This window comes from Macaca nemestrina, chromosome 4 (assembly GCF_043159975.1).
Source record: "Macaca nemestrina isolate mMacNem1 chromosome 4, mMacNem.hap1, whole genome shotgun sequence".
NCBI lineage: Eukaryota > Metazoa > Chordata > Mammalia > Primates > Cercopithecidae > Macaca > Macaca nemestrina.
This window is the reverse complement of record NC_092128.1, coordinates 78648420-78664000: the sequence shown is the minus strand read 5'-3', so window position 1 is coordinate 78664000 and position 15581 is coordinate 78648420. Positions and strand designations below refer to the sequence as shown.

General features: G+C 39.6%; 1 protein-coding gene and 1 long non-coding RNA gene across 17 annotated transcripts in view; one reads left to right on the top strand and one right to left on the bottom strand.

Annotated features, from left to right (window-relative positions):
* Nucleotides 1-15581, top strand: part of LOC105475578 (islet cell autoantigen 1) — a 157168-nt gene that overhangs the window by 63921 nt on the left and 77666 nt on the right. The gene's annotated exons all lie outside the window — the stretch shown is intronic.
* On the bottom strand, nt 581-3302 carry LOC139362808 (uncharacterized). The gene is made up of 3 exons (XR_011622186.1): nt 3185-3302; nt 2246-2496; nt 581-851 (listed from the first exon to the last, which is right to left on the bottom strand). It is a non-coding gene; the product is annotated as an uncharacterized lncRNA (long non-coding RNA).

Here is a 15581-nt window from a genome sequence, read left to right as displayed (position 1 = left end):
TGCCTGTTTTTTGGATAAAGGCCATTTTAACTGGGGTGAGATGATCTCTCATTGCCATTTTGATTTGCATTTCTCTGATAATGAGTGATGTTGAGCACTTTTTCGTATGCTTGTTTGCCATTTCTGTGTCTTCTTTTGAGAAATGTCTATTCAAATCTTTTGCCCACTTTTATATTAGATTATTAGATTTCTTTCCTATTGAGTTGTTTAAGCTTCTTATATATTCTAGTTGTTAGTCCATTGTCAGGTAGGTTGCCCATATTTTCTCCCATTCTGTGGGCCATCTCTTTGTGTTGTTGTTTCCTTTGCTGTGCAGAACTGCTGTCTTTATTCTCACTGAGGCTGGAAACCTAAGGAACATCCTGATGCCTTACTCTCTCGCACCTCCTACATCCAACAAATCATCATATTAGCATATTTTGACCTTCCAAATATTTTCCAGATCTATGTCTTCATAAGCCTGTCATCTCGGCTCTTGTCCAGGCCTTGTGATGCTCGCCTGGACTACCAGTCTCTGGCTTGACTTCCTGCTTCAAGTCTGCCTTCTACATACCCCAGTGTGACTGAAATGAAACCCAAATCCAACCACATCAACGTCTCTGCAAAGTAACTGCCAAGGCCACAGGATTGAGTTCAAGCTCCTCAACACCCCACAAAGCCCTCTGTGGTTTCACTCTGGTCCAAATCTAGGGTTTTAATTCACACTCTTTTCAGCCTCATATTTTCTGTTGCAATAACATCAAGCTGCTTGGTTTTCTCCAAATGATGCTTTGCTCATATTGTCTCCTCTGCCAGGAGACAGGTTGAGGTTGATACCACCTCAGCAGGTATGTGGATGATTTCCCTTCAACCTGGAGAAAGAGGATAGAAGTTCACAAGAGAAGGAGCATGAGGTAGCACAGTGTGCAGAGCAGGTTGGGTGGATGTTTGTGACAATGGGTCACATTTATGCAAACCACATTTTCTGCCATAGGCCATTAGCTTGTATTCTGCTTCCATATTTTAGCTTGTGGTATACCACAATCTGTATTGTTTGTGACATACACAACTTGTAGAAATTTTAATTTTCAAAAGAAAGTTGATAGAATTATATCATTCCAAAATATATGGAATACTCTTCTGATAAAATGATTATCTATAACATATTTTTGGTTGATTCACTAACATCCATTCTCTCCCAAACAGTCTAAAACAATAGTTCTCAGAGTGTGGTCCGCCAACCAGCTGCATTAGCCTCATTCAAGAACTTGTTAAACATGCAAACTCTTGAGTCCCGTCTCAGATCTACTGACTCAGAAATTCTGGAAGCGGGGTTTAGCAACCTGTACTTTATTTTTTTTTTATTTTTATTTATTTATTTTTTTTTTTGAGACTGAGTCTGGCTCTGTCGCCCAGGCTGGAGTGCAGTGGCCGGATCTCAGCTCACTGCAAGCTCCGCCTCCCGGGTTTACGCCCTTCTCCTGCCTCAGCCTCTCGAGTAGCTGGGACCACAGGCGCCCGCCACCTCGCCCGGCTAGTTTTTTGTATTTTTTAGTAGAGACGGGGTTTCACCATGTTAGCCAGGATGGTCTCGATCTCCTGACCTTGTGATCCGCCCGTCTCAGCCTCCCAAAGTGCTGGGATTACAGGCTTGAGCCACCGTGCCCGGCTAACCTGTGCTTTAATAAGATCCTCCAGGGATCTGATGCATGTAGAAGTTTGAAAACCACTAGTCTAAGACAATCTTGATAATTCTACTCTTTACCACAGACTCGTTTAAGAATTTATGGGTAATGCGATTCTGGCCAGTAAGAGGTGAGAAGTTGGTTTGGGCAGTAGGGAGCCTCTGGGAAAAGTGTCCTTGTCCTAAGAAGGATACTTAGTGAAAGATCATACTTGTGTTTACTTGAATATTTTCATACCTGGATGTGACATCTTGAAATTGCTTTGCCCTGTTGGGACCATAAAAGGTGCCAGGTGAGGGCAAAGGCAGCAGCTGAGAGGGGCCAAGCAGAGAGATCAAAGAACCTGGGCCCCTTAGGACCTCACATAGCCATTGATTAGCTGACTTTGGAAGCTGTGCGACCTCTGGAGTATGAATTAATGTTTCCTGATTATTGAATTCCATTTGAATCAGCTCTCTAATGATCATCAAAAAAAAACTGATGCATGTACATACTCTTTTTATATACATGCATTTATTCACACCTAAGAACTCTTCCTTTGTTTTTAAAGGTGACACTGGATGGTGATTATTATTACTTACCATGTTAGTGAGGTTCTTTGAAATCAACTGAAACCCAGATGTCCCATTCTCTTCTAGAATATAGCAGCCATACTTCACTTTAATGGTCAAATACTGATGCTTCAAGCCTTTTTGCTATTTTTGCTGGAGGTGCAAGACTTTTCAGGAGTCCCTGCCTAGGCATTCTCAGGAATCCCACAGGAATGCTGTGCTCCTCAGTTCTACTGTGGCTGTCACTTGTGGCACTCTTCTGCAGGTCATCCCTTGTCGTCCTGCAATGGGAGAGAATTATAACACAGACATGTGACTCCTCAAAGAATTTATTGGTCATGTACTCCCAGAGTACACTTGAGGATGCTTCTCTCCTCCATACTCTGCCTGGCCCCATGTCATGGGAAACAGCTTCCCTCTCCCATGTGGGAGTGCTGTTGGCTGTGGCTTGCCTCTTCCTGGGGTCCTCAGAGAGGATGAATGTCTTACTAGTCTAAAGGGGAGCAGTTTGAGAGATCCAGTCTACCCACTAGGATGATTAACATTCACTTCATAATGCAGAGCCCTTTAGCTCCTCCTTGTCTCTAACTTCTGCCTCCTTTCCAGAATATGTTAACAGCCTTCCCTTTGTGTAATTAAAGACCTATTAAAGTTTTTCTTCCAAAAATAAAGGAGCAATTTCTCTTCATAAGTGATTTCAGACTTCACTTTGAAGGTAGTTACCCTGCTTTTTGCCATCAGGGTTTTCAAAAGCATGGAGTTGAGTTTTTGCTGATATCGCACGATACACAAGGATCAAGTGCTCTCTGAGAATCAGTGGTTAGTGTGGGGACAGGGAGTATAGGAGAAACTTAGAAATCAAGCAGCAATTGGAGCCACTATGCCTGGCTTTTCAGGAAGAACAACAATACAACTAGACCTCAAAGACTTCGAACTAGAGGGTCCCTCAGGGCTTGAAAACTGACTTACCTCATCTCTCCTCAGCAGGCACAACTCGTGGATTTCTAGTTAAGTGTGCGGTCACCCTCTGGGTCTGTATCTTATTTAGTTCCACTACTAACTGTCTATTTCTTTCCATAGTCCTCAGTTCAAATTTCTAAGACAGAGGATTTGATTGGGCTAGTTCATCATTGGTTTTTGTGTTTGAGCAAAACTCTTTATACCAGATGACCTCACAGGTCATTGACCCAAATGGAATGACTCCCTTGGGTCGGGTGACAACCTTTAGTCTAATCAGCTGTGTTGATGGAATGGAGGTGGGGGTGAGGGGCATGGTCACAGGGTCGCTACAAAGTCACTCCTCCTCAGGGACTAGCTTAGGACTGCTCCTTCAGCAGAGGCTGAGTTGTGCAGGGGGAAGGGGCAGGCAGCCTCCCTTAGAGGGAGCCTGTGGGCTTAACCAGGGCTGTTATTGCAGTGTGACCAAGAGGTACAATGCAGTCCTTTTCAGGGAAGCGTAAGGGGAGGCTGACTTTGAATGAAACGGTTGAAATCCACAGTTTGACTTCAACAAGTTGTCCTTTCCAGGACTCAGTTTTTTCATCTGTAAAATCAGACAGTTCATCTTAGTGATTTCTAGGGACCTTTTATTCAGGGAAGACCTGGGCTTGTATCATATTTGGAGCCCTCTTTAAGAGAAAAAAAAATACAAAATTTGGTGCAAAGTCTTGAAAGGGGCCCTGAGACTCAAGCGTCCTTATTTTCATATAATTCCACCTCTGCTTCCATCCTTAAACTCTGCAGCTTCTTTCTGGTCATTGTTTTGGATTCTGCCTACCTCTTATGCTTATAGCCTGAGGCTTTTTGATGAGCTACGTGCAGGCTGGTCCGTAGTTTCACTTCCAAAGAACAGGGTTTCCCTAACCATTTGTCCTTTAAATAGACTCTAGACAATTTGTTGGTTTGAGAGAGCCAAAAATTTGGTCCACAAACATGTTACAAATTTGAAATAAGTATTATTATTGTTATATTGAAATTACCATGATTTGCACAGAAATCCTTTTGCTTTCTAACTCCACACTCTTCAAAGTACACCCAGTCCTCAAAAGATGTTACTGGTCAGTGGTCAGTAGTCTTTATGTCTTGGCAAACATTCACTTATCAGAGGGCAGTTTCTCATGGCTAATGTATTTTCAGACTGTTGATGTGTTGCTGCTTATATTTCTTTAATTTTCATTTTCATTGTTACCATTGTATTGTATTATATCTGCCTATTCACACACATGGATCAATAATTCCAAAGAAATTCATGATAGTGTAAAATTTGAGATGAAAATATTGATGTATTAACTCAGAATAACTAGCTTTATAAATGTAAACAGTGAACAGTGCTCCATTCAGAAAAAGTTCTAAAAAGAAATATGGTGCTGTTAAAAAGCTAGATTTAACTGATTCATTCATGTATTGTCTAAGAGGAGACTCTGTCCAATGAGGGCAAGAACTTCTGATGTTTTCTTTCATGACGTTTCCACAAAACGTTCAACAACATATTTAGTAAACTAAGTATAAATGTGTTACTAAACCAAGACTTGCTGTCATTTCCGATGACTTACAATTGGAAAGCAGAATCATAAAATGTAGAAACCAGATGGATGTGGAACTTTCTTACAACTCAAATGTTCATCTCATTGAAAATTTCAGACAATAGCATTCTGACCATTGATATGAAACTACAACCATTGTTGTTACTATGTATTATCTTTTCCTATCCTATTTTTTAATCTTCTTGCTCTACTTTTTGAGAAGTCTGTTAAGCTTTATCATCAATCCATCTATTTCTTAGAGATTTTTGCTTATTTTTTAATGTTCCTTTTTTATAACATCCTGTTCTTGCTTTATGAGTAAGGTATTTCTTCATCTCTCTGAAGATGTGAATTGTTTTTCTTCTACCTGAAATATCTCTACTGGCCTCCCATTTGCATCTTTCAGCTCTCTCTGTTGTCTGTAGACTAATTAAAAAGGTTGGCCTCAAAGGGCTAAAAATCTTTGATTATGGGCTCATATGAAAGAAAGAGACCCTGAAAAGCTGCTTAGATGCTCTGTGTATATGGGTGGAATTTGTCAACTGTGGTTCATTAAAGAGTGACATGGTTGTCAGTATCTTTAGTATATTCTAAAGAGTATATTATGTATTTAGCATATATTTTCTTGCACTTGGCAGATTCCATAGGGGAGACTGTTTCACTTTTTGCTTGAAGAGAATATATATTATTGCCAAAATTGTGGGAGCCAGGGTAGGGGAAGGAGCCAGACTATCAACATTTAGTATGTAAACTCCCTCTCATCTCCCTGGGTTCATAACAGTGTCCATGCCTTCAGCTGTCCGTGGGTTTCCAAAGCATATCCCTCTGTTTTACATTCTTCAGAAAAGCAGCCTTTCCTGCTTGAAGTAAAGGGAGGGATCTGGGCATTTAACGAATTAAACAGACATTCAGCCAAGGTTGCTCTTATTAACCCCACTATCACTTCCACTTCCAAAGGTATCCAAACCATCAGTTCACAAAACTTTGAGAGTTCTGAATTAACCAGCTAGTTTCTAGGTTTTTTCCATTGCCAGATTTGGATTTAGCTTTCTTGGGTCTGTTCATTTAGTTATAACTCATCTATCTCCTTTCCAGCTTCCAATGTTTAGTAGTGATAGTCTCTTTTCCCATCTTCTTTGTTCTCATTTGTGCCCCGTTTAGAGTTTTTGGTGGGCTTTCAGGGGTGAGTAGAGCTAAATGGATGGCTTCCACCCTTCATTGTTAATAGAAAGATTCCATTTTTCTTCTTCTTCCTTCTTTCTTCTTTCTTTCTTCTTCTTTTTTCTGAGACAAAGTCTCACTCTGTTGCCCAAGCTGGAGTGCAGTGGTGCGATCACGGCTCACTGCAACCTCCACCTCCCAGGTTCAAGTGATTCTCCTGCTTCAGCCTCCTGAGTAGCTGGGACTACAGGCATGCGCCACCATGCCCAGCTAATTTTTGTATTTTTAGTAGAGATGGAGTTTCATCATGTTGGCCAGGCTGGTCTTGAACTCCTGACCTTGTAATCTGCCTGCCTTGGCCTCTCAAAGTGCTGGGATTACTGGCGTGAGCCACCGCACCCAGCCTCTTCTGCTTTTTTTTAATGTGATTGGCAAATGGTAGCCATTTTTTGAGGATCTGAAGCATAATTGTTACTATCTTTTCTCGTCTTTACCATCTGTCTTTTTTTTTTCCAGCATCTACATTAAGGATTCACATCTGTCTTTTTCACCCTTTCCCAAAGGTACATACGTATTTAAAATGCTCATGTGTAGAAAAATTATATATATATGTCTGCTAATAAAGATATACCCGAGGCTGAGTAATTTGTAAAGGGAAGAAGTTTAATTGACTCACGGTTCCACATGGCTGGGGAGGCCTCACAATCATGACGGAAAGTGAATGAGGAGCAAAGTCACGTGTCACATGGTGGGAGGAAAGAAAGCTTGTGCAGGGGATCTCCCATTTATACAACCATCAGATCTGGTGAGACATATTCACTACCACTAGAACAGTATGGGGGAACTGCCATGATTCATTTATCTTCACCTGGCCCCTGTGATAATTGAATTACTACAATTCAAGGTGAGATTTGGGTGGGGATACAGCCAAACCACATCAGTATATTGTATATTAAATTATATGTAAAGTTAAGAGACTATTTTAAGAGCAGTTTTTAGCTTCACAGCAAAATTGAGAGAAAGATACAGAGCTTCTGCGTACTCACTCCTCACATCCCAAGCACCCCACAACACACATACCCGGTGCATACACACAGCCTCCCTCACCATCAGCATCCCCCATCAGTGCAGTACATTTTTTACAATTAATGAGCCAAGGTTGACACATTATTATCAACCAAAGTCTAGAGTTTACATTAGGGTTCACTCTTTGTGTTGTAGATTCTGTTTTGACAAATGTATAGTGACATGTACCCACCATTCTAGTAGCATATGGGTAGTTTAATCACCCTAACAATCATCTGTGCTTCACCTATTCATCCTTCTATCTTCCTGAGCCCCTGGTAACCACTGATCTTTTTACTGCCTTCATAGTTCCACCTTTTTCAGAATGTCATATAACTGGAATCATATAGTACCTAGCCTTTTCAGATTGGTGTCTTTCACTTAGTAATATATACTTAAATTTCTCCATTTATTTTCATGTCTTGTTATCTCATTTCCTTTTAGTACTAAATAATATTTCATTGTCTGGATGTATCACAGTTTTTTCATCTATTCATCTACCAAAGGGCATCTTGGTTGCTTCCAATTTTTTGCAATTATGAATAAAGATGCTGTAAACATTCATGTATAGGTTTTTGTATGGATTTTTTTGTTGTTGTTGTTGTTTTGTGAGATGGAGCCTCACTCTGTTGCCCAGGCTGGAATGCAGTGGCTCCATCTTGGCTCACCACAACCTCCGCCTCCCAGGTTCAAGCAATTCTCCTGTCTCAGCCTCCCAAGTAGCTGGGACTACAAGCATGTACCACCATGCCTGACTAATTTGTGTATTTTAGTAGAGACGGGGTTTCACTGTGTTGGCCAGGCTGGTCTTGAACTCCTGACCTTGGGATCCTCCCCCCTTGGCCTCCCAAAGTGCTGGGATTACAGGCATGAACCAGTGTGCCCAGCTGAATGTTTTTAACTCCGGGTAGACACCAAGGAGCACTGTTGCTAGATCACATGGTACGAACTTTAGTTTTTTAAGAAACTGTCAAACTGTCTTTCAAAGTGGCGATACATTTTGTTTTTGTTTTTGTTTTTGTTTTTTTGAGATGGAGTTTCACTCTTGTTGCCCAGACTGGAGTGCAATGGTATGATCTTGGCTCACTACAACCTCTGCCTCCCAGGTTCAAGGATTCTCCTGCCTCAGCCTCCCAAAGTAGCTGGGATTACAAGCGTGTGCCACCATACCTGGCTAATTTTTTCTATTTTTAGTAGAGATAGAGTTTCACCACGATGGCCAGGCTGGTCTTGAACTCCTGACCTCAAAAGATCCAGGGATCTGCCCACCTCATCCTCTCAAACTACTGGAATTACAGGCGTGAGCCACTGCACCCAGCCCCTTTTTTTTGTATTCTCACATCCTCACCAGCATTTGATGTCAGTATTTTGGATTTTAGCCATTCTAGTATGTATGTATTATCTCATTGTTGTTTTAATTAGCAGTTCCCTAATGACATATGATATTGGGCATCTTTTCATATGCTTATTAGCCATCTGTATGTCATTTTTGGTAAAGTATCTATTCATATATTTTGCTACTTTTTAAATCAGGTTCTTTTCTTACTGTTGAGTTTTGAAGTTTCTTTGTATATTTTGAATAACATGTCCTTTATCATATATGCATACATGTCTTTTGTAAATATTTTCTCCCACACATATAATTATTAATGCTTTATTATTTCAACTCAACATAAAAAATGTTTTTTGGAGCACCTATTAAGTGGTTAGCATTGCATGGACATTGGAGATTTAACACAGAAAAAGACCAAATTCCCACATTTAAAGGACTTCAATTTATCATAAGCATTTTCGTGTGTCAAAAAATTCTTTATTAAAAAAACAAGTGATGACAATAGCCCAATATTCTATTATATAAAATGCCCTAACATTAGACCTTTAGGTTGCTTACATTTGTGAGCAAATAAACGCTGTCTGAAACTTTTTATACATAAACCTTTGCCCATGTTTTAGAAAATTCCCCTGAATTTGTAAGAATCTGCTTCAAGAAAACAACTTGGTCAAGAAGAAGTAACATTTTTATAGCTTTTGATGGCTCAAGGAACTTTTAAGTCAGACTCTTGCCAGTTTGGGAAAATTAATTAAGCTAGAAATTGCAAAAATTTTAAAAGGAGAGATAGCCTCTTCTCACAAATAAGTAATTTGTATTTAATAAACTTTTGACTTCATAAAAAGAAAACTGAAAAAAAGATGTTAATGTTTTTTATTTTACAAACAAATGTGAACCTTTTAAAAGTATTTATTTTTGGCTGATTCTGTAAGTCATTTTCACTGATATTAACATTTATTACATTTGGTCTCCCCAACCCCACTGCCCCAGAGATTCTGATTCAGGGATCTAGGGTATAATATAGTGGGAAGGAGAGTTCACACCCATGTGTATATGTGTGTTTGTGTATAACAGACAGGATTCCAGAGCAAGCCAGCTTTGGAGGAGCACTGGTTCTGTTCCAGGCATGGAATATCATCAAACATGTTACCAGTTTAAGGGGCAAAGATTTTAAAAGTCATTTTATCTATGAAGATAACTATGTAATTTTATGTGGCCGAAGACTGAAAGTGAACTTGGAAAAATGAAAAGAATGTGGTTAGGATAGAGGCAGTTGAGGTAATTTGTTCACAGCCATCACAGGCAAACACACAAACTCCACACATCACAGACTCGTGCCTCGTTTCCTGTGACCTTCTTAGAACATCTCTGTTCCATATAAAATCATCTCCTCTTTTCTTCATACTGGTTTTGATTTCTCTCTGTTAGCTCTTCTGCTTAGAGATGTTATTACTCAAAGGTTTGTTATGAAAGCAGGCTGAGTATAACGTAATAAATGAATAAATAAGCAAATGGAACAAAAGACAGTTTTTTCCTTGTCATGTCTGGCCAAACTCTAACTTTGGTAGGCAATGGCAAAATCTACAGAGGGAAGGATTTGAAGGATAGAATGCTTTTGCCACCACTGTTTTCTTGCTGATTTTGACAACAGGACTAACTTAGAGAATGAATATATTGACCTCTCTGATTTAATGTCATGACTGATCCCTTGGAATTTTCAACTCTAGTTAGTAGACCTCTCTTTCTGCAGAAGCATAGGTTAGCAATTCTGAAACTATTCCTCATGCATTCCAGGATTGAGCAGGTAAGTTGTGGACAGTGGGAGCCAGGTTTTGCACTTTAGGAGAACAGAGCTACAGTTGTGGTAAAAGGAGGAGATAGAATGAACTCTGCGGTATTGGATTCAAATTGGAGATATGGATGTAAACTCCTGGTTTCTAATACATACACACATGCATGCATACATACATGTGTGTATGTGTTTAGATATATGTAAATGAATATAGATGTGCATTGATTATAATATGTATATGTGTATTGTGTGTGAGAGTACTTGTGGATATGCACACATTTGTTTACACACACATACACACACACACACACACACATATATATATACACATTTCCCAGCTCAGTCCTCTGAGGTGGCCTTGAAGCAGTTTCACTCTAGTAGCAATGAGCATATCTAGAAACCAAATCTTTGTGTCTACATACCCTCCACTAAAAGGCACCCGGGCTTTTTGAAGAAATGGTTAAATTCAAATTTGGGGCAGGTAAAGTAGAATAGAGCCTGGAACATCATGTTATGCCAAAAATGAAGAAAGTGCCTACAGAATAAGGGGGATGTGTCAAAATGACATAGGAGCCCAGCCCAAAGAGGCTCCCATTGGCCAAATATGGGATCATTTAAGCATTAAAATAAATTACTAATTTAAATAAATAATTTTAGTAAATTTAATACTATTGAATAAAGTAAGAATCCATGAGCTACTCTGGTGTAAACAAACAAAGAAGAAGGGAAAGCTTCAGTAGAAAGCCAACCAATAAATGTAGAATGTTGAAAATCAAAAATCATATTTTGCAAGCCATCATAAAAATAATTGTTTCAGTCAATAATCATCTATGAATATGAAAACTAATGGATGGAAGTTTGATGAGATATAGGATCTTTACATTGTCTTTACATTGTTTCAAAGTATATTCCTGCAAGATACTTTTTATTTACAATGGGTGAAATAGCAATGCAAATGAAGAAACCTGGCCAACACCATCTTAACCAAAAGATTAAAGTTAACATTGCTAGTGGTGGGACTAACCAACAGCATGTGCCACATGATATCATGCACTGAGGAAAAGCCAGAATGACTTTTGTTATACTGCTAGAGGTGTATCACCTTAATTTAAGTTTGAGGACACATCAGACAACCCAAAATGTGGAACACTCTCTAAAACACCTGCCCTGAACAAAGACAGACCCAGGAACTTCCCAAATTAAAGGAGACTGAAAAAGTATGACAACTGAATGCAATGTACAATTTTAGATTTTCTTTTGTTATAGAAGATGTTATTGGGACAATTAATAAAATCACAATAAGGTCTGTAATATTAGATAATATTATTTTAATATTAATTTCCTTATTTCAATAATTGTTCTGTGGTTACATAAGAGAGTTCCTTATTTTTAGGAAATATACATTGAAGTATTTAAGAATAAAGGAACTTTGTGTCTGCAATTTACTCTTAAACAGTTTAGAAGAAAATTCTGCGTGGTTTGTATTTAGAAAATGAAACAAATGTAGTAATGTTTGGGTGAATTAACATTTTGGGAATCTGGGTGAAGGGTATCCAGGCATACAAAGAAGTCTTGCAACTTTTCTAGAAGTCTGGAATTATGGTTAGTGTCTTTGTGATTTGAATTTTAATACATTTCTTTATAATGTTCAAATTAAGAAATTAAACATCCAGTATATGAAAGAATAGAAGGAATGGCACTGAAAAAAGTGACATTAGTAGAGGTTTATATTGTATTATAATATTATACAATATTATAATATGTAATATTATATGTAATATATGTAATAATATGTAATATTACTATATAATACTGTATAATATGTAATATGCAATATGTATTCTATAATACATATATACAGATGCTCCTTGACTTACAATGGAGTTATGGCCCAGTAAACCCATCAAGTTGAAAATATCCTAATCGGAAATGCATTTAATACACCAAACCTACCAAACAGCATAGCTTACCGCAGGCTACTTCAAATGTTTTCAGAATGCCTGCATTAGCCCACAGTGGGGCAAAATCATCTAACGCAAAACCTATGTTATACTGCAGTGCTTAATATCTCACAATAATTTATTGAATACTGTACTGACAATGAAAAATACAGTGGTCGTTTGCGTACTTGAAATACAGTTTCTGCTGAATACATGTTGCTTTTGCATCTTGGCAAAGTCAAAAACTCTAAGTCAAACAGTCATAAATCAAACCATGGCAAATCCGGGACTGTCTGTACAATACTATAATATTGTATTTATGTTGTAGCTATTGTGATATAATTACAATTATGTGCCAGCATGATTCTGTGCAAATTCAGTGCGACCTGGTCAGTGTCTTTCAGATAAATTACCTAAGACTAGATGATAGCAGGGATGTTATACATCAAAATAGTGATTTCAGTCTCTCTTGTATAAAGTGGAGGGCAGGAACGATGGACAGCTATCATCTTAAAAGCTTATTGGAGTCAGATGTGGTTCCTCACATCTGCTGACCTGTAACTGGAATAAACAACTCTGATGACCATTTGTTCATCATCATACTAGAGTCATGTCCCTGAGGAATTCCAGGGCAGTAAAAATTTAGAAACTAAATGTTTAACTTTCCAGAATGTTTAATTTTTCTGCACTAAGTCAAAGCAAGGCTCATGGAAGCAAACTTCCTTGTTCACTAAACACTCAGCCCAGAAAAATGGAGAGATCACACACGTGACCGTGAACTTTGCACTGTTAGATTTATAAACTTCACTAACCAAAAATAGTTTCTGTTGTTGATCCAAAAACCTCCATTCTAATGACAAACTTATGGTGGCTAAAAACCTTTTAAATGTTAGATTGAGTTCCTGCTTTGTCCCTCTGCATGCGATTGAGCCAGGTTAAGTTGACTTGAACCTGAGAAAAGAAACACATTGCCTCTGTGGGGTTTTCTAAGCCATCTGAAGAAAGGTACTAAATAACCAGTTCTGTGAGGTTTTAGAATCCTCCAGGGGGCACCAGAACATTCAACATGCAGTTGAACACATTTCGTTAAGTCCAGAAGGGCTAACTGTATTACCTTATTATAATTGATTCCTCTACTGTAATGTTTTCAGTTCCATTAACATTATTTTTTTGTACATTTACTTTTACAACATTTGTGAGTTTATGGAATGTTTCTGCCTCTCTGAGGAGGCAGAGGAAAGAAAGAGATCATCTCTTGGATGAGTCCTTAGAAACTAGAGCCATGTCTCCTCTGGGTAAATATGAAAGGTTTCAGCCCACTCGGAGAGTAAGGACTTTCCAAATGTTCCTAATCTGACTGGGGGAAAAAAAAAAACTGGAGGAAACTGAGAATTCAATTTACTTTCTTAGCCTTAAGGCTGTGTATAAGCTACCCTGTTATTATCATTATTAATAATAAACACAGTGAATGTCAGACAGGCACTTCATGGTAGATTTTTATATGAATTTTATGCAAAAGTAAAGTGTTGCCAGGCTACTGCATAATATTACTCAGTTCTGGTCCAGGAGTACAAAATTCCACCAGGCCTCCTGAGCCCGTCCCTCCAATTAGTGGCTACTTCATTACGAATAAAGAACCCTCATTACTGTGGGCCTTCAAGTGAAATAGGATCCCCTACCTCTTGAAATCCGCCTTTCTAAGTACAGACAGTTCCCAACTTACAAACAATCCACTTAAGAACCACCAAGGCATTCAGAGGCTGCTGTAGGCTCCTGCAGCTGCCGCCTGGGCCCCCTGCCTGGGCCCCCTGCCCGGCCCCCCTGCCCAGCCCCCACCCCACACTCCTGGTCTGCTCAAGGGAGCGCTGCCCACCCCCCTTGCAGAGCCAGCTGCCCACCTGCCCCTCGGACTGCAGGCTCGGAGCTGGGGGTTCAGTGAGGCCTCAGAGCTACCGCTGGTTTTATAGTTGAGCTCAGCTATGGGGTAAATAGGCTTTTGTGGCCTGGCCTGGGAACCGAACCACCATTTAAAAAAAAGAAGAAGAAAAAACCTGCCTCCATGGGAAAATGTATTCTGCATTCCCAATAGCCGGCCAACAAATGTTCGAATGACTGTGGGGGCTGTCTTCTGTCTTCATGCCCCAGCAGGGCGAGGAGGCGAAATAATCTGCCTGTGTGTTCTGGGTTCTGGGTCCAGCTCTAGCACTAAACCCAACATGGGACCTTAGTAAGCCCTTTAACCTCTGGGTATCACATCATCTGTAAGACAACAGGATTGTACTAAATGAGTTATAAGCCTCCTTCTAGTATAATGACCCCAATTGATCAAAGCTCTACCATCATTTTATTCATTCAGAGGCATTTTACTTAGGGCACCTGCTTTGTGCAGGCTCTGGGCTTGGTGGGAATACAGTCAAATAACACAGATCCCAGCGCTCACAGGGTGCAGTGTTTAGTTGGGGAGACACATATTTAAGCGAATGCTCATAAGTGCTACGATTGCGATGGGCACTGGGTGCTGTAAAAGCTCAGGAGGGTCTGAATCAGATGAGGACTTTGCAGAGGGGTTGGCTCACGGGCTCACTCCCCTGATTTCTATTTTAATTGACTCCTCTCCCAGGGTATCAAATCTGGTTCACGGGGAAGCATAGCTTCGGCATCTACCATCCTAACAGTTTGACTTGGTCCCCTGGCCTCATCAAAGAAAGTCTTAGCCTCCTCTTTGCGTCACTGAAAGATAGAATACAGGGATGCTCCCTCCCACCAAACCATTGTCTTGATTCCTGTGAGTACTGCCCTGAATGCTTGCTTCTTCTCTGCCCTAGGGAGCCATGGCCAAAAAGGCTCTCTCTTGCTCTCCTTGGGGCCTTCCCTGCCCTGAAGAGAGGCAGGATTGGCAGCAACTCTGGTACCCCCAAGTTTAAAATATTCCTTACCTCCCAAAATTTCTAAAGGCCCAGCTACCTCTTGCCGTCCTATATTTATAATTCCCTAATTGTAATTCTACCAAAAATCCCTGCCAGGCTCCCACCCTTACTTAACACTCACTTTTAAAATAGTAACAATCAAAGTGATTCAGAGAAGTCACCTATCATTTGGAAGGTGGCATAACAGAGTGGTTTGGGTTGGAATCTTGACTCTGTGCCTTGATATCAGATGTTATGAAATTATGTCATTATGAAGGTTCTGAGCAAGGAAGCGACCATGGAAGAGCAGTTTTGAGGAAAGTTAATTTTGGTAGCTCTGTGTAGGATGCTACAAGAATGGAGAGGAGGGAAAAGATGAGAGATTTTCAGCGTAGAAATGATGAAACTTAGAAACCAAGTAAGTGTGTCATTATGCAATATGAAGTTATATAACTTTTCTATACTCTCAAAGTATCTTATTTATTTTGATTCTGTGAAAGCAGTTTGATAATTATAACTGGAAAACCTTTTCTTTTTGTATAAATAACAAAACACCCCAAGAAAACGTTATCTAACAGTTTTTCCTATCCCCATTCCATTATGTTCCCTTAGGATGCCTTTAGCATAAGACACAGCCTGGTGCCTTGGTG